Raw genomic sequence first — 18,710 nt, 5'->3', positions numbered from 1 at the left:
AACTCCTCAGCAACAGAAGCTTCTGTGCTGGGGACCCTCCCAGACCTCACCTTATGTATCTCTTCATCTGGCTGTTCATTCATATCCTTTAATACCCTTTGTAATAAACTGGTAATCTAGTAAGTAAACCGTTTTCCTGCATGCTGTGAGTGGCTCTAGCAAACCAATCAAACTGACTCTCTAGAGGAGAGGGTCAATTTATAGCCAATGGGTTAGATGCACAGGTAACAACTTGGACTTGGAATTGGCATCTGAAGTGGTGGGGGAAGAGGGACAGTGTTGTAAGACTGAACCTTAACCTATGAGATCTGACACTATCTTCAGGTACATTGTGTCAGAATTGAGTTCAATTATAGGACGCCCAGCTGGTATCACAGAATTGCTTGGTATGGGAAAAACCACCACACATTTGGTGATGAGATGTGCCAGAAGGGAAGCAGAGTATTGGGAGTAGAGGAGACACACAGGACTGTGTTTTTCCAAACCAGCAACATTGGAAGCAAGAAGACAATTGTTTTCCTTAAGAAGAAAATGAATTATAGCATAGAATAGTATACCAAGAGTAATATAATTGTTAAACAAGCAAATGTAAGGATGAAATAAAGATATTTTCAGATGTTTAAGTTCACCAAGAAAACAACCTTCCACACACTTTTCTCAAGAGATACCAGAGTCTCTCTAGATACCCTACCAAAAAAAAAAAGAGTAAACCAAGAAAGAGGAAATCAGGAGAAAACAGGAGACCTAGCCCTCCAGGGTGATAGGCAAAGGAAATCTCAGGATGGCAGGTGTGTACCAGGCGAGGAAGTCTTCCAGTCCAGATTGGAACAGGCCAGAAGGCTCTCAGAAAGACGGCTTCAAACAGACGACACTGGGAGAAAATCTGGTGTGAATGAACATACCCAGAAGAGATTTACTTGACAAATAAAAATGGAAAGTAATAGGATATATTGGAGTATATGAGGAAGCCATTTGGTGTGAACCTAATTTGGCCTGACCTTGTCTTTCCAAAAGGGCCTGACCGTGGCCGTTGAGCATGCATTGTATATCTGCTTTAGAGATTCCCTATGGCAAAAACAAAGGCCCTTGAGATAAAGGTGCAACTTCCCTCCCCCTCCCAACTTTGGCATTTCCTTAAGGATTAAGCATCTTTCCTTAGGCTAGGAACTGATTGCTGTGCTCACCTGTGACCACCCAGCTCGAGACAATAGACTTGCCTCCTGCTACGCCCTCTGAGATAGCAGACCCACTACCTGCTGTGTCCATCAAGCGCTGTGCCGACAGGGCAATCTTGTGACTGTTGTGGGAGGGACGCTTCAATCATATGTGAAACATCCTGTTTGGGGGTATATAGCCACTCTGAACACCCCACTTCTTTGGTGCCCTTTCTTCCTTCGGGAAGAAAGGCCCGGGGCCATGGTCCTCACATTTTAGCTCAGAATAAACTCTCCCAAATTTTCATTTATAGATTGGTTATGGATTATTTTTGTTGGCATACTCAATTGATAGAGAATTGGGGGTTGAATTAAAGATAAACGCATAAAAAACTAAGCAAATAATAATTATGAACTGCAGAAAAAATAAAAAGTTGTACTAAAATAGAACAGGAATCATATTATTCTATGTGGCTTAGCTAAAATTTGCATTTACATATTATTAATAATATAAAGTCTAAATGTTGATATAATCCAAATCACAACATAACTTTACAGGAAGAATCGGGGGGAGGGAATTGTGTATATGTGCACGCCTGAGAGAGAAAGAAATGAGGCAGGGAAACAAGCTAAATTAATTCTCATCTTTCAGGGTGAGAAGTCAATAGATAAAGATAAGAGAAAAAGTACTCAGGAAGTAGCCAGACCATTCTATTGTTTCAAGGTAGAGGTAGTCACCAAAAGAATCAGCTAAAAGATGGAAAGTGGTCATCTCTGGAGAATGGGAAATGGAAAAGAGGGCCCGGTACTGCTGTTTGCCTTAAACCTCAGAACTACTAGACTCTTAACTATTTGTGTGCAAACATAACACTGAAAAATATCCAGATTAGAGAAGGAAAGAGTTTCTTAATTGCAGGATAGGGCTTTAACACTCACAGGTACATTGAGCATCTCCAAATAGGAATAGGAATATAAGGTGCATTAGTTCCCAAACTCATTTGACTATGAAAATGATTATTTTTTGTTTTTTGGTGGAGAATGTCACAAGACTGGGTGGGGCACTCAGTTAAAATGCTAACTTTTGTGCCTACCTATCTTCTAAAACACTGTATTTTTTAAGACAGAGTGCTTACTGTGACTCAGTTCAATAATAAGGTTGTATTCATTTCACTCAAGTAATCCCTTTAAGAAAGAACTGCTTCCTATGAACTGAATCTGCTCTCAGAATGAAAGCCACAGGTGATTAAGCGATGAGTTGAAGGTAAACTTCTTTTATTATTTGTCCCACGAGTAGATATATTCCGGAGTGAATAACTTTTATTTCTGAAGACAACAGAATCAGACTGAAATGCCAAATAAGGAACTTAAGCCAAATCTTTCAACTAATATTACATTTGTTTCTGCTGTTCATGCTGCAACACGAGGATACTTCAAAGAACTACCCATACTGCCATTCTTTCATAAACAGCAGGCGTTTTACAGGCGATGAATTCTCATAAAGACCAGGATTTTCTCAAGCATTATTTCCTACTCACACTAACTTCCCAAACATGCAAAAAGGATTTTCATTAGAAGATTCTGATGTCATATTAAAAAATAACTAACGGGAAATGGCAAAGGCTCATAATATCCCCAAATCTGATGTGATCAGACATCCTCGCTCTGAATGTTCTTTATTACAGAAAGAACAATTAAAGATCTCGTCCTATGTCTGATTTTCAAAGGAACAATTTCAGCAAGGTAGAATCTACGTATTTCAAATATTTTACGATGGTTTTCCTTAAAATGCCTCAAGTTCATTAAACATTGTCAAGCATTTCTGCCCAACTAGCCATCTAAATTGAAGGTGGGTGTCTGTTAAAGTATGACTCATTCTGACATGAATTAATGTTTTAAAAATTAATTCCTAGGACAAATGAACATTATTTATCATAGACCTTCAAAGAAAAACAAAATACATATTTTCTAGCTCACAAATATTTTTGTTCTGTTTATGCTGGTAGACAATAAATGCATGGGGCATGGACCAACTTAGCATAAATTCACCTTCACTGAATTTTTGTCTTTCTTAATAAATTATTTATTCTCCTGCTTAATGAAAAAATAGCAATAATAGAAACAGCTGAGTAAGAGCTAATGACTTAAAAGCCTCTAAAAAGACCCAGCAGATCCTTCATCAACCCTAGAAAAGTATAGATTGAATATTACCAGATGCTTTGCCAGACCTTCCTTTCAGCAAAGACAGAAAAACAGATTTTATTTTTTTAATTTAGGGGCCCCTCTAAATCACAGGAGTACAAAGGGCAAAATGCTGAAGGCTGCAGCAGACCAATCCCTACTCTCCCCTCTGCCAGAACAGTGCTAACGCCTAAACTGAAAGCAAAAACCCTCCAGCCATTTGATTTTATCACTTACCACTAACCAAGTCTAGCTGCGGTGTGGAAGCAGGGGAACGGCAGCATCCCAGAGAGGTTATCCTTTCCAAGCCTTTCCCTTCTTGCCCTCCTTAGGTAAATCTTGGATAAGACTTCATCATCAAGCACATGAGCCCCTGGCTGTCATCGAAGAACGAGTCAGATGCTTGAAAGCTGACTGTCCCCTAAGCTTTTTATTTTAATTTTTCATCTTTCTTTGCAATAGTCAGAATTGATGTGACACTCAGAAACAACTGGTCCTTCTCCAATAGGCTCTAGAAATCATCCACTTAGAATTTCTCAATTAATGCCTCACAATCATATCATACATCACATGACACAGCTATTTTTGGTCTTACTTAGTCATCTGCAGCCAAATACAAATGAATCTCAGACAAATTCTGGTTGTCATAGCTTCTATTCACTGTGCCCTTTGGCCCAATCCTATCATTGTTAATAGTTCTGTATGATTCACACACTGATTTGGATACTCCAGGTCCTTTGAGTGAGCTTCCTCAATAAGAAATGTTACGCTCTATGCCTGAAAATGAATGATCCAGAAAGCTTCATTAACATGAGGCTGACTGAATTTTCAAAATAATAGCATTTGGATAACCCTTTAATTAAGTTGGAGTCTATATGGTGAGAGTTTTGTTTTAGTTCACTTTTTTATCATAATGTAAAACACAAACAGCCAAGAGAATATGATTTTTCTCTGCTTTGACCATAATGTGCAAAATAACATGAAAATTTAAAAGAAAAGAGATTTAGACAGATTTATAAGGAGGCAAAGGAATTTATTGGCCTGATAGTTTTATGTACACTATAGTTTAAGAAAAAAAAGTGTATTTAATGAGCATCTCACTTTGTTTGACACTTTCCTGTGAGCTCTGGAAAACAAGTGAGTCAACGCTTGTTGACCGTCCACCCTCCAGATTTCAGGTCCAAGAAAGGAAGAACTAGTAGCTTCTATGTTGACTCCCTTCTCAACTAAACTATAAAGAGAAACAAATTGGAGAAAAACTGATCTTGACCATGAAAAGTAAGTCTCTGTATGTTTTTTTCCATTTTTTTCTTTTTTTCCCCAGCTTTATTGAGATAAAACTGACATACAACGTTGTATATGCTTAAGGTGTACGTGATGATTTATGTATATATTGTGAAACAATTACCACAATAGGTTAGCTAACACATCCCTCAGCTCACATAATTACAATTTTTTTTGTGCATGATGAATGCTTAAGATTTACTCTTAGCAATTTTGAAGCATATAACACAGTATTGTTAATCATAGTCACCATGCTGTACACTAGATCCCCAGAACTTATTCATCTGACAACCGGAAGTTTGTACCCTTTGACCAACACCTCTTAATTTTCCCTACCCCCTAACCCCTAACCACCACCATTCTACTCTCTGTTTCTATGAGTTTGGCTTTATTTGAGATTCTACATATAAGTGAGATTATACAGTATTTGTCTTTCTCTGTCTGACATTTCACTTAGCCCTCAAGGTCCATCCATGTTGTCACAAATGGCAAGCTTTCCTTCCTTCTTATGGAATACACACATATATATCTGTCATATATATATACATGATATTTATGGAATATATATTTTATGGAATATATGAGTATACATGTGTTATGGAATATATATGTTTTATGGAATATATATATAGGATATATATATATATTCGATAAGAAAAATGTGGAATATACATATATATATATATCTCCCGTATATACCGCATTCTTCATTTACATATATATGCCACATTTTCTTTATCCATTCATTTGTTGATGAACACTTAGGCTTTTTGTCTTGGCTATTGTGAATACTGCTGCAATAAACATAGGTGTACAGATATCTCTTCGAGATAGTGATTTCATTTTCTTTGGATGTATACCCAGAAGTGGGATTGCTGGATCTTATGATAGTTCTATTTTTAATTTTTTAGGAACTTCCATACTGTTTCCCATAGTGGCTGCATCGATTACATTATTGCAATCAATAATGGCTGCATCATTATTACATTCCCACCAACAGTGCACAAGGGTTCCCTTTTCTCCACATCCTCACCAACACCTATTCTCTACTGTCTTTTTGAGAATAGTCATTCTAACAGGTGTGAGGTGATATCTCATTATGGTTTTGATGTGCATTTCCCTGATGATCAGTGATATTGAGCACCTTTCATGTATCTGTTGGCCATTTGTATACCTTCTTTGCAAAAATGTCTATTCAGGTCCTCTGCCCATTTTTCAATCAAATTATTTGGATTTTTTTTTTTTTTTTTTTTTTTTTTTTTGCTATGAAGTTGTATGTATCCCTTACGTATTTTGGATATTAACTCCTTATCTGATATATGGTTTGCAAATATTTTCTCCCATTTCATGTGCTGCAAAGGCTATCTTTACCCCATCAAGTATTCTTGGCTCCCTTGTCAAATATTAATTGACTGTATATGCATGGTTGTATTTCTGAGCCTTCTATTCTATTCAATTGGTCTATGTGTCTGTTTTTATGCCAGTATCATGCTGTTTTGACTACCATAGCTTTGTAATATAGTTTCAAATCAGCAAGTGTGATGTCTCCAGCTTTGTTCTTCTTTCTCAATATTGCTTTGACTATTAAGGGTCTTTTGTGGTTTTACACAAACTTTAGAATAGTTTCTTCTATTTTTGTGAAAAATGTCATTGGAATTTTGATAGAGGTCACATTAAATCTATAGATGATTTGGGGTAGTATAAACATTTTAACAATATTAATTCTTCCAGTCCACAAACACAAGATATCTTTTCATTTATTTGTGTCTTTTTTAATTTCTTTCCCCAATGTCTTATAGTTCTCAGTATACAGATCTTTCATCTCCTTGGTTAAATTTATGATGCTATTGTAAATGATATTGTTTTCTTATTTTCTCTTTCAGATATTTTGTTGTTAGTGTATAGAAATGCAACTGATTTCTGTATGTCGATTTTGTATTCCATAACTTTACTGAATTCATGGATTATTTCTAACAGTTTTTTGGTGGCGTCTTTAGGATTTTCTATATATAAGATCATGTCATTTGCAAAAAGAGACAATTTTACTTCTTCCTGTCCAATTTGAATGACTTTTATTTCTTTTTCTTGCCTAATTGCTCTAGCTAGGACTTCCAGTACTATGCTGAATGAGAGCAGTGAGATTGGGCACCCTCGTCTTGTTCCTAATCTGAGAAGAAAAGCTTTCAGCTTTTCATTGTTGAGTATGATGTTAGCTGTGGGTTTGTCATACATAGCCATTGAGGTATGTTCCTTCTATACCTAATTTGAGAGCTATTATCATGATAGGATGTTGAATTTTGTCAAACACTTTTTCTGTGTCTATTGAGAGAATCATGATTTTTATCCTTTATTCTACTAATGTGGTGTATCACATTTATCGATTTGTGTATGTTGAACCATCCTTGTATCCCAGGAATATATCCCATAGTGTATGATCATTTTAATGTGCTGTTGAATTTGGTTTGCTAATTTTTTGTTTAGAATTTTTACATCTATATTCATCAGGGATATTGGCCTGTAGTTTTCCATTCTTGTAGTATCCTTATCTGGCTTTAGTTTCAGGGTAATGCTGGCCTCATAAAACGAGTTTGGAAGTGTTTCCTCCTCTTCAATTTTTTTTTGGAAGAGTTTCAGAAGGATGGCATTAATTCTTCTTTAAATGTTTGGTAGCCTTCACTATTGAAGCCATCTGGTCCTGAGCTTTTCTTTGTTGGGAGGCTTTTGATTACTGCATCAATCTCCTTAGTCATTATTGGCCTATTCAGATTTTCAGTATCTTCCTGATTCAGTCTTGGTAAGTTGTATGTTTCTGGGAATTTATCCATCTCTTCAAGGTTATCCAATTTCTTGTCATAATTGTTCATAGTAGCCTCTTGTGATCCTTTGTATTTCTGCAGTATTAGTTGTAATGTCTCATCTTTCATTTCTAATTTTGTTTGAGTCCCCTCTCTTTTTTTTCAGTTAGTCTAGCTAAAGTTTTGTTAATTTTGTTATCTTTTCAAAAAACCAACTCAGTTTCATTGATTTTTTTCTGTTGTCTTTCTAGTCTCTATTTCATTTATTTCTGCTCTAATCTATTATTTCTTCCCTTCAGCTAATTTTGGGCTTAGTTTGTACTTCTTTTTCTAATGCCTTGAGGTGTAAAGTTAAGTTGTTTATTTGAGATCTTTATCTTTTTTTTGATGTAGTCATTTATCACTATAAACTTCCCTCTTAGAACTACTTTTGCTGCATCCCATACATTTTGGTATGTTGTGTTTTCATTTTCATTTGTCTCAAGATACTTTCTCATTTCCCTTTTGATTTCTTCTTGAACTCATTGGTTGTTCAGGAGTGTGTTGTTTAATTTCCATGTATTTTGTGAATTTTTCAGTTTTCCTCCTGTTATTGATTTCTAGTTTTATACTATTGTGGTTGGAAAAGATACTAGATATCATTTTAATCTTCTTAAATTTGTTAAGGCATGATTTGTTAAGGCTCACTATAGCTATAGTTATATTTAATTTTTTAAACTTTTATACCAGAGATAAAAGTGATTTAAAAACCATTATCACATTATTAGAGTATTCTGAATTTGACTATATATTTACCTTTACCAGTGAGTTTTATATGTTTTCATGTTGTTACTTAGTGTCCTTTCATTTCAACTTGAAGAACATCCTTTAGCATTTTTTCTTGTAAGGCAGGTCAAGTGGTGATGAACTCCCTTAGGTTTTGTTTGTCTGGAAATGTCTTTATCTCTCCTCCCTTTCTGAAGGACAGTTTTACCTTCAAGGCATAAATATATAGTATTCTTAGTTGCCAGTTTTTGTCTTAACACTGAGTATATCATCCCACTCCCTCCTGGCCTGTAAGGTTTCTGCAGGGAAATCCACTGATAGTCTTATAGGATTTTCCTCATCTATGACAAGTCATTTTTCTCTTGCTGCTTTCAAAATTCTCTCCTTGCTTTGGCTTTTAACATTTAATTACAATGTGTCTCAGAGTAATCTTTGGGATGATTTCACCTGAGGTCCTTTGAGCTTCCTGTAACTGGATGTCCACATCTCTCCCAAGATTTGGGAAATTTCCAGCTATTATTTCTTTCTACAATTTTTCAGCCCTTTACTCTCTCTTCCCTTTCTGGGACTCCCACAATGCAAATGTTCATTCACTTGATAGTGTCTGTATTTCACGTAGGCTTTCTTCAATGTTTTTCATTCTTTTTTCTTTTTGTTCCTCTAACTGATTAGTTTCAAATGATCTGTCATCAAGTTCACTGATTCTTTCTTCTGCATGATCAAGTTTGATGTTGAAGCTCTCTATTGAATTTTTCAGTTTTGTCATTGTGTTTCTTCAGCTCCAGGATTTCTGTTTGTTTCTTTTCTATGGTTTCTATTTCTTTATTAAACTCATTTTGTTCATGCATTGTTTTCCTGATTTTGTTTAGTTGTCTGTCTGTGTTCTCTTGAGTTTCATTCAGTTTCTTTAAAATGATTACTTTGATTTCTTTGTGCAGGCAAATTGTAGATCTCCATCAGTTTGGGATGGGTTACCGAAGCTTTATTAGTTTCCCTTGGTGGTTTCACATTTGCCTGATTCTTTGTGACCCACGTAGCCTTGCATTGATGTCTGTGCATTTGAAGGAGGAAACACCACTTCAAGTCTTTACAAACTGGTTTCAGCAGGTAAAGACTTTCTCTTGTCTGTTCCTTGGGTTGATGAAATTACCTCCAGAGTCACAGTTGTGCTGGTTTGGAGCTGGTTACAACCAGCACAGTCCAGCCAGCACAGGGACTATGTGGGAGACACTCATGTCTGTACCTCGGGGATCCTATCCTTGCCTCCAGAGGCAGGTCTGTACTTTTACTACAAAATTTAAAATATTTATCTTTATGGGGGCAGAGCATTTTAAAATAGCATCTTGGGTTCAGCCCACAAAGCAGTCACTTGAATTAAATAATATTGGTTTTTATTACTCAAAAAGTAATCAGAGGCTAGTCCCGTGGTGTAGTGGTTAAGTTTGGTGCATTCTGCTTCAGCGGCCTGGGTTCACAGGTTTGGATCCTGGGCACAGACCTACACCACTCATCAGCCATGCTGTGGTGGTGACCCACATGTAAAAAGCGGAGGAAGATTGGCATAGATGTTAGCTCAGGGCTAATCTTCCTCAAGCAAAAAAGGAAGATTGGCAATGATGTTAGCTCAGGGCTAATCTTCCTCAGCAAAAATATAATAATAATAAATAATCAGAAGTCTTAACAAAGGCAATTCTTAAATACTTATTGAGTATCTGCTCAGTTAAGGCACTGGAGTAGGCATACACACACACAAATCATTGTCCTAAAAACCTTAGAAAATGTATGTGCATTGCATACAATAACACTGCAAGATGACATCATTCAATGACTAATAGAGGGTCTTCTACACCTGTATATTGCATTATACCTCCCAAAGAATTCATCACCATGCAGGTTTAACCCCTTCTTCTTGTCTTTTACTTCTTTTTCCAGTATCACCAGTTATTTCTGTGTCCATAAAATACTTAAGGAGAAAAGTATCCAAAATCTTATTCTTATATTGTAATTGGATCAGTTACCTCTATTTAAAACCAAACTGGAGGAAAGGGTTTAAAAATACATAAAATAATTACTTCTACTTCAAACTAAACATGCATCCAAATTTAGTTATCTGAACAAGGCACGTTTAACTCAGTGAATGGATTAGTCTGGTAAGTTATTCAAGGTCATTTGCTCTCTAGGGCAAGACTAAATAAAGATCTGAACTGCCCAGAAGTTTTACTTTGTTTGTTCTCTCTTTGTAACTTGGCTATAAAGTTAAAGGGCTTCACATTTTTCCTCAATGCTTTATGTCATCTTCATAAACACTGCCTAGAGAACAAAGATAAAATATATCAATATATTCATTCAGCTGCAAAATTTTACAAGGTGAACTCTAATGGCCAATAGAACAAAATTTTCTGAGCAGAAGACCTGGAGATTCTACATGAACATAGATAGTAGCCAGAGCATCATTTCCGAAAATGTGGTCCAGGTAATATTGGTCCTAAGAAGTACTTGTAAGAAAAGGTTTGGAGGTTGGACACATCTGGGAAACACTGCTTATACGCTCCCACTATGGGAGATACACAGCACACCTTAGCTCCTTGGAATATTCAGAAAGAAACCTGTTAGCTTTGTTTAATCTAGTGTTTTCCAAACATTTTTCTGCACTAACAGAACTTGTATTCCTTGAGACACACTTTGGAGAACACTGTTCTAGAAAACTCCAAGCATTCTTTATATACAAAAAGAATATGGATTCCAGACTTCATGTAGTCAAAAGCAAGATGCCTTTCCTACGCTGCCTCCTGGCCCTTTGACTTCAGCAGCCCCTGCTCCTGTGTGCCCAGGCTGACCCAACATCAAGCTATCAGTATTAAAACGAGAAAAGACTGCAAGTCATGCTTAGTTTCCCATTGTATTGAACTTTTAACTCTGTATCTCTCATTTTGCTTTTGATAAGCTTATGTCCCTTTCAATATTCTTGTAGTTTCAGACTAGGAACCTCTATCTGGCATTCTAGATTCAAGCTACCCAAATCCATGACTAGCTTCTGACACTGGCATCTTTTATGCTCAGTGTCTAGGTTTTCCCTTTGATCCTGTGAAGATGTCTGTCAATTTAGGTCTCTACTCTGGCCTTATCCTTCTGCCTGTGACAAAATCAATAAAGGCAAACCCCACACCGTGACAAGGAAGATGTGTTCCATACAGACAGAGAAATCCAACAATGTTTCTTGCAGCTCGGATCCATCCATCAGTCAATGAAGAAAAACTTGAAGAGCTCCTTCCCTCATCAAGACATTGTGCTAAGAATGGTGGTGAATTCAGCAGAAAGCCCCCTGGCAGGGCACTTCACTTTCAGTTATGTTTGGGGAATGAGCTGGAGCAGAAAGCAAGGGAGAAATTTGTGGTTCAATAACTGTGAGGTCCCGCCATCCCAGGGGTGTATATTACAAGGATTTAAGAGCAGTTTGCCCTGAATACTGTTTTCTGTTCCCTATGACTATTCCTTACTTATTTGATGCTATCCTTTCATAGTATTTTGGGGTGACCAGGACAAGAAGCTGTTAAATAGAAAAACAGGCAATTTAAAGCAGTATATCCACTCTTAAGGACTTCTGGATAGCCTCCACAGTAGAAATCCAAAAGACGCTGTATATAAAATGACAAGTAAAGGACTGATTGCCTTTTTACAATAAAAACCTACAAATTCAAGATTAAGAGAAACAAAAGAGCATTGTCTACACCAACTGTCAGCCCATTCTACCATCTTTTTTCCTTAACCTAAGGCATTGGTATTTGTTAAGAATTATAGGACTAGACCAAGGCAGGTTGCTAACACCATCATCCATGGCATGTATCATTGAAGATCTACTGTGTGTATGGGCACATTGGCATATGTTGATTCATTTTAGGGAGACTGTTTCCTGGTGACTTGAAGAGCGTGACTATTGGAAGCTCCTTTGCAGTATTCAGTAATGAGTCTTTAGCTTCACCTCCTAAGGACTCAATAGAGCCCCAAAGTGAAATGAGCAGTAATTTTCCTTCAGCTATGACATCTGATAAAGTAGAGTCCCTGCATATTTATAACCCATTATTTTATGCAGACATAGCCTTGCCCAAAGATGCCTTTCAAAGTTGATGGCATAAAGGGAGAGAGTGGCACTGTGTCAATATTATGAACAAAGATTATGAGATATGTAACATTATCATGGAATCATGTCACATCATTTAATTTATTTCCAAAAGATGCAAAGAAGATTGTAACTCTTTGAAAGCAGGAACTATGTGACACAATTTTGCATCCTACATATTGTCTCACTCAAACCCTTCTGCATAGCAGGCATGTGATAAACATGTACTGAGCATGTGAATGAGCCAGGAAGGGAGTGAGAGAGTTACTGCATGAATAAACTCAATTAGTGAAGAAAGAAAGGCTTTACAGGAAAAAGCTGGTAGACAATTGTATGCTACACATTAAATAAGTGGCTACGAAATAGTTAAAGAGAAAAAAAATCCAGAGAGGCTGAAAGTAATACTGGGAAACATTTTATTTTGTTTTGTTTTTAGTAACGGGAAACTTTCGAGGTAGCACTCAATCTGGACTTTATCTCACAAAAATTAAGATACTCAATAAACCCTGTCTCTTACCAATGCAAAAAAAAGCCATTTCCTGCTATTAGCAGGCAAATGGAGCAGCCAATATTACAGAAAATATACTGGAGGAAAAAAATTACTTTATACTTCTGGTGGAGATAGAAAGTCAAATGCTCTCATTAGTCTCTGCTCTCTCTTAAAATTCCACAAAAATATCACTAAAGGAATTTTTTAAAAACAAAAGGAGTAAGAGAGGTAATAATGGCAAAAGAATTTTGGAAACCAAGAAACAAATGGGGAAAAAGTAACTGATTGAGCAGATCTGAGAAAGCTAAATCCTAACCTGGCAGTGAGGAAACTGAAAGCTAACCCAATTTATATGTGGAGCACCCCCAAATGCCCCAGAATTGATGAAATCTTGTTCCCCTGGAAGTGGGGTGAAATGGGCCTAAAAATAGGATAATTGCCTGAAAGCCAAGTAAGAAGCAGCTAGAACCCCAGATTCCCTCTGTTGGAAGTCTGCCTCTCTCTGGAGGGAGGGAAACGGAGAGTCTCTGGACTAGAGGATAAACACAATTGAAAGCAGGGGCACCTTACCCTAAACTGGGGAATTAGGTAAACATATACCTACTGAATGCTTAGGGCTCATCTCTTCTTCTACTCACTAATCAGAATGCTATCAGCAAGACCTTAACCCTCCAGTCTTGAGGTTGGATCTGACCAGATCTAAAAGAAAGACCTAAAGATATTGCTGGGGGAGGATATTCCATCAGTAAATAGCCAATATCACCCTATAGTAGCATTTCTCAACCTTGAAATTATTGACATTTTGGGCCAGATAATTCTTCATTGTGGGGAGCTGTCCTGTGCATTAGAGGATGTTCAACAGCGTCTGTGGTCTCTACCCACTAGACGCCAGTAGTACTCCCCCCCTCCAGTGGTGACAATCAGAAATGTCCTCAGATATTGGCAAATGTCCCCTGGGAGACAAAATCACTCCTGGTTGAGAACCACTGCCTTATAGTGAAGCTCACAGTTGACACGCCTTTCCCACATGTTCACAGCTTCAAATCCAGCTTCTTACATATTAATTGATATTAATTGAAGGTATGATGGGTGAGTATAGATACACTTGTAATTTATGCTTGAATTAATTAACTGTTTAGGAAGCATAGTGTGGTTTAGTTCTTCTCAACTAAAATTATTTTATTCTTTATAAGATCTAAACTTAAAAAAAAAAACTTCCTAAAAAACATCATCTAAAGTGAAAAGTATTCCAAAAGAATTAAAAAATAAAAACCAAAAAACTATTATCTACCTACGGCAAATAAATTGGAGTTTACTTTATAAATTCTAAACAGTTTGCTTGTTCTCACTCAAGGAAGATTTATTATTTTGATAATAAAAATAATAATAATAATCTTTAAAAAAATCTCATCATACGTGATCAAGAGAGATGGGTAAGCCAGGTGGACCCTCCTGAGGATACCTCTGAGGTTCTGACCTTTAAGAGATGAGCATCTGACATCAGTTTGAACATGTAGAATTTTATCACCTTTCACACAGTTTACGAGTTTTAACATCAGTATCAAATTAGAGGAGGAAGACAACCTTTGCTATGACGCCAGATCAATATGTGAAGTACATTTTGCATGTAAGAAAAGCCGTTTTATGAGGACCACACAATTTCAGAGTAGAAAGGAACCTCAGGAGCCATCTGTCAACCTCCCATCCCAGGAAGGAATTGCCACTTCAAGCTTCCTGGAATACATGATACCAGCTCAATACAAGGTTGACATAAGGGAAGCCATATTGTAGAAAAGAAACCATATTGTAACTTTGAATGACCTCTGATTAACCAACCCAGACATGTTCTGTAGACTTTATGGCCCCTCCTAGCTGCTATAAGTTGATAACTTTGTTCTTTTGAGTTCCTTAGGAATGTGATAACCCCTGGGCAGAGAGTCTGTGCTGATGGCCATCATCACTAACAACGGAAAGATCAAGGTATAGGGTGTTGCTCCAGTCTCCGATGCATATCCAGTAAAACAAAAGACTATCAGGAACTAAGACCAGTGTCAGCCCCCGCCTGAAGATCAGATGGAAGCCCACTGGGATTAGGTCTATTTTTCAGGGACTGTTAAATTTTGGGTTGTCTATACTTCTTATCCTTCTCTTTGGATACTTAATTATAAAATGTGCCTTTAGCTGTTGTTCCAAAACTGTTGAGCAAGGTACAAAATTGTAATAATGCAAAATGTCAACCTGAAGCTGGGAACAAGAGAATATTTCCAAATGAGTGCTAAACAGTTTCACTCTTCTAACCCAGATCTATGCCCCATTCAGCAGGAAGTAGCTAGATTGGTTGTTACCCCAAATCCCTCAAGAATGAGGAATGACCAAAGAATAGGAAGAATTGAAACCAGCAAACAGTTAACCATTGGTGATTAAGTAGCTAGGAACTAGCTTTTTTTTCCTTTTTGCAATTACTGATTACAGCTCTTAGCCATTTACCCACCCACTGTCAACTGTGCTGTTTAGGCAATATGCTATCTGACTCCCACTAGGTTCCTATAGATAACATCTCCCTGGAGCCTGGATCACCATGGTAATGGGTGTTTGAGCTGTTTTTCAGGAATTAGAACCCCTTGTCCACTTCAGGCTGGTTGAGGCCACCAACCCATCAACTGGGCCCACACAGATGTTCAATAGGTGACCTTTTGAGGTCAAGCTAAAAACCCTAGCCTCAGATCATGCTAACGCTGCCATTTTGTGAACGTGCGTCCTGTGAAGACCACGAAGTCTGACTACGCTCATGCAGATCATCATTACCTCACCTTTTCTCACCTCCAGTCACCTACCACCACATTTCAGACCACCTTGCCCCCTACCCCATAAATATCACTGAGTCCCCATTTTCGGCAAAGTGGATTTGAGAGTCATTCTCTCACTTCCTCATGTGGCTGCCTTGCAATTAAAACCCTCTCTCTGCTGCAATCTTGCCATCTTGGTGTTTGGCTTTCCAGGCAGTGGGCAAAAAGGAACCTGGTGTGGTAACATATGTTCAAGGATAAAGGACTGCTATTTGTGTGTGTGTGTGTGTGTGTGAGAAAGATTTGCCCTAAGCTCACATCTGTGCCAATCTTCCTCTACTTTGTATGTGGGGTGCCTCCACGGCACAGCTGATGAGTGGAGTAGGTCTGCACCCAGCATCTGAACCCCCGATCCCCCAGCAACCGAAATGGAATGTGTGGAACTTTAACCACTCGGCCATGGGGCCAGCCCCAAAGCACTGCTATTTTTTGAAAAAGATGGTTCAGTCATGATCATGCTTTTATAACTTTTGCCCATTGGTCTAGGAAAGGAAAGGCAAAAAAAAAGTATTTTTCTCTCTAATCCATCAGTTTCAGTTTAAGAGTTCTGGGGTCCTTCCTCATCCATGTAGTTTTGTAGCCACCAAAATACTCCTAAGCCTCAGCAACACCAGGAAATGAAGAAGTAGAACAGACTTCCTGAGACATCTGACAGAGAACCCATGCCACCAAAAACCTTCCCACCTGCACCTAACTCCTTTCAGACATACCCAAATTCATCTAGGTAGCTAGCATTTTCAAAAGGGAGGACAGTCTTTGTACAAGACTGGTTATATGAATTAATCTTGATTGGTTTTATCAATCAATCATCCCACATCTGCAGCCTTTCACAGCATCGTCCTCTCCATGGACATAAGCCTCCACCCTTCACCGATATCCATCCACCAAGCTGTGGTCCTCATTCCTATTCCAAGGCCATGAGAGTAAAGATCATCTTACTCTCCTACATATACCTACTTGAAGATACTTTTAAACTACAGCAGAGTATAATTAATAGCCGTGATTATGAAAAGAGGCTAAAATCAAGTCACACCCAATTTACCTGTATTCTTAGAGGAAACTCTGAAGCAGAGGCCCAAGTTCTCATTCTTTAGAGAGAGCCTTCATCCATCCAAGTGAAAATAAAATGAGCTCCTAACAGTTAAAACCATCACCAAAAACCATCCTGTCTGTTACTCTGAACACTGAAAACTTTTTAGTATAAATATTGTTGCTAATCTGAGACCTTTTCCTTTCTTATAATCATTTTTAAGTCTCCAGCCCAATTTAAGTCAATCATTTCAAAGTTTAATTTGCAAGTGACACAATGACTATTTTTACAAGATAATGCAACATTTGAAGACTCATTAAAATTTTTACTGTACCCCTCAATGGATTTTTGTTCTTTTCCCCTCCTACCCTGTTCATTTCCACTTGAATAATCCTGGCTCTCAGCCAGCTAGAGTCTTGGAGAAGATTCTGCTTACCCTCCTGCTCCCCGCCCCTAGCCCTGGTGTGCCAAACACTAAATTTTACTCATGCTGTGGCAGCTCCTCTCTTCTTAGAAGCTTTTCTACCTCCTCTTTGTTAACAGTTTAGGAGAGTTACAAGATCGATGATTTGTGCAGGCAATACAGGATCCCGACACTGCCCAGAAGGAGCCTCCTCTTCTGGCACTTTTCTGCACATCATTAGGCAGTAAATATCATCTGCAGTGCAGCAAGGAACTCTTTGCAGGACCTCGGGGTGTTTCTGGTGCCTTAGCTCCTAACAGACATTAAAAGCAAATATTTTACCCAGATTCATCCTACCTATCACTAAGGAAGCCTCGTTTCCTCCAGGTTTGTATCTCCCAACCCAGAATCCTAGGGAATTTTATTTGTTTGGTTTTTGTATGTTTGTGGAGGCTGGCAAGAAGAGTACGTCCTATGCCATTGCTCTGAGGTTACCTGGTACATTTGTTAGAGAGCCTTTAAATCCAAAACTGTGGGTTTCCTGAAAACCACCAGGAACTGAAATGAGAATGAGATCATAAAGTAGAACAAAGGAAGAAGTAGAGAAGCTGAGAGAATCTCAAAACACCTCACTGACATGCAATGATTACTCAGTTTTCATTGTTCTGCAAACGTGATCACACTGGTGTGCAGGTCAGCCTCCCCAGGCAACTCTTCAGGCCCGGCCAGGTGAGCTGAACCTCTGCCCTCACCCCATTGCTCTGTGGAGGCTGAAGCTCCTCTCTGTGCCTGTGTGGGGGATCTCCTCAGATATAGTTGAGCTGGCAAACTGACGCTGCCCAGGCCTGAAAACAGTGGGGACTGCATGGTTTGTCTAATTCTCTGAACATAAACTTGGCAGGAGGTGCTTTGAGTTACCAAGCAACTGAACATCTGACATGGAACCTTTAACAAGCTTTTCCATAGATTACTAAAAGTTCCCAGAACAAATTCATGTCTTGTCCAGTGAAGAAAGAAGAAGGAAACAGAGGTAGCCAAGAAGGGGGTGGAAGGAAGGAAGCCGGGAGGGCAAAAGGAACCAGCATGTCCTCACAATTCGTGAAAGCAGGAAGAGGAAGGCAGACAAATGGGAGGGACTTGGGTGAGGGGTGGACTCCCAGAGAAGGAGACTGTGCATATAAGATGGTACAAAATGATCCCAGAGTGGCATTTCCCAAAAGTTCTAGGAGGCAGTCTCCCAAGAGAAAGAGAAGAGCTTCTAAGGTTTTCATTTGCCATATAGAATTATGCATCCTTCCTCCATTTTGTTATATTCACTCTACTCAACCACTTACCTCAAGTACATAGCTGTCACAAAATCTGTAACAGGAGGCTAATGTGCCTGACAATCCATGCAGACAGACAAGGAGTAGAAAAACAATGAAGGAGAAATAGTCATCAAGAATGGAAGGGTTCTGGTTCACTGCCTCTGTTTGGAAAGCTCTAGACTCATAACTTAACATCCTGGGCAAGATGCCTTCCTGTTGCCCCTCTGGATCTGCTCTCTACCCTGCTCTGTGCCCCTGGTACAGGCTACTAGGAGGTAAACTGAAGAAAATGAAAACAATAATAAACCAACTAAAAGTCAATCAGCTTATTATTAACACCA

The 18,710-nt window shown here is 38.3% G+C and overlaps 1 protein-coding gene across 11 annotated transcripts in view; it reads right to left on the bottom strand.

Annotated features, from left to right (window-relative positions):
- AKAP6 (A-kinase anchoring protein 6) overlaps window positions 1-18,710 on the bottom strand; it is a 503,988-nt gene that overhangs the window by 359,154 nt on the left and 126,124 nt on the right. Inside the window, exon 1 of one of the 11 annotated variants that reach the window (XM_070587781.1) lies at window positions 3,570-3,890. The exons of 8 other annotated variants lie outside the window; for them this stretch is intronic. The gene's annotated coding sequence lies outside the window, so the exon portion shown is untranslated. Of the gene's footprint in view, window positions 1-3,569; window positions 3,891-18,710 lie in introns of those variants that run through there. 2 more of the 11 variants (XM_070587730.1, XM_070587810.1) reach the window with 2 other exon arrangements.

Source organism: Equus przewalskii, chromosome 1, assembly GCF_037783145.1.
Source record: "Equus przewalskii isolate Varuska chromosome 1, EquPr2, whole genome shotgun sequence".
In the NCBI taxonomy this organism is placed as follows: Eukaryota; Metazoa; Chordata; class Mammalia; order Perissodactyla; family Equidae; genus Equus; species Equus przewalskii.
This window is presented reverse-complemented; position numbering and strand designations above follow the sequence as displayed.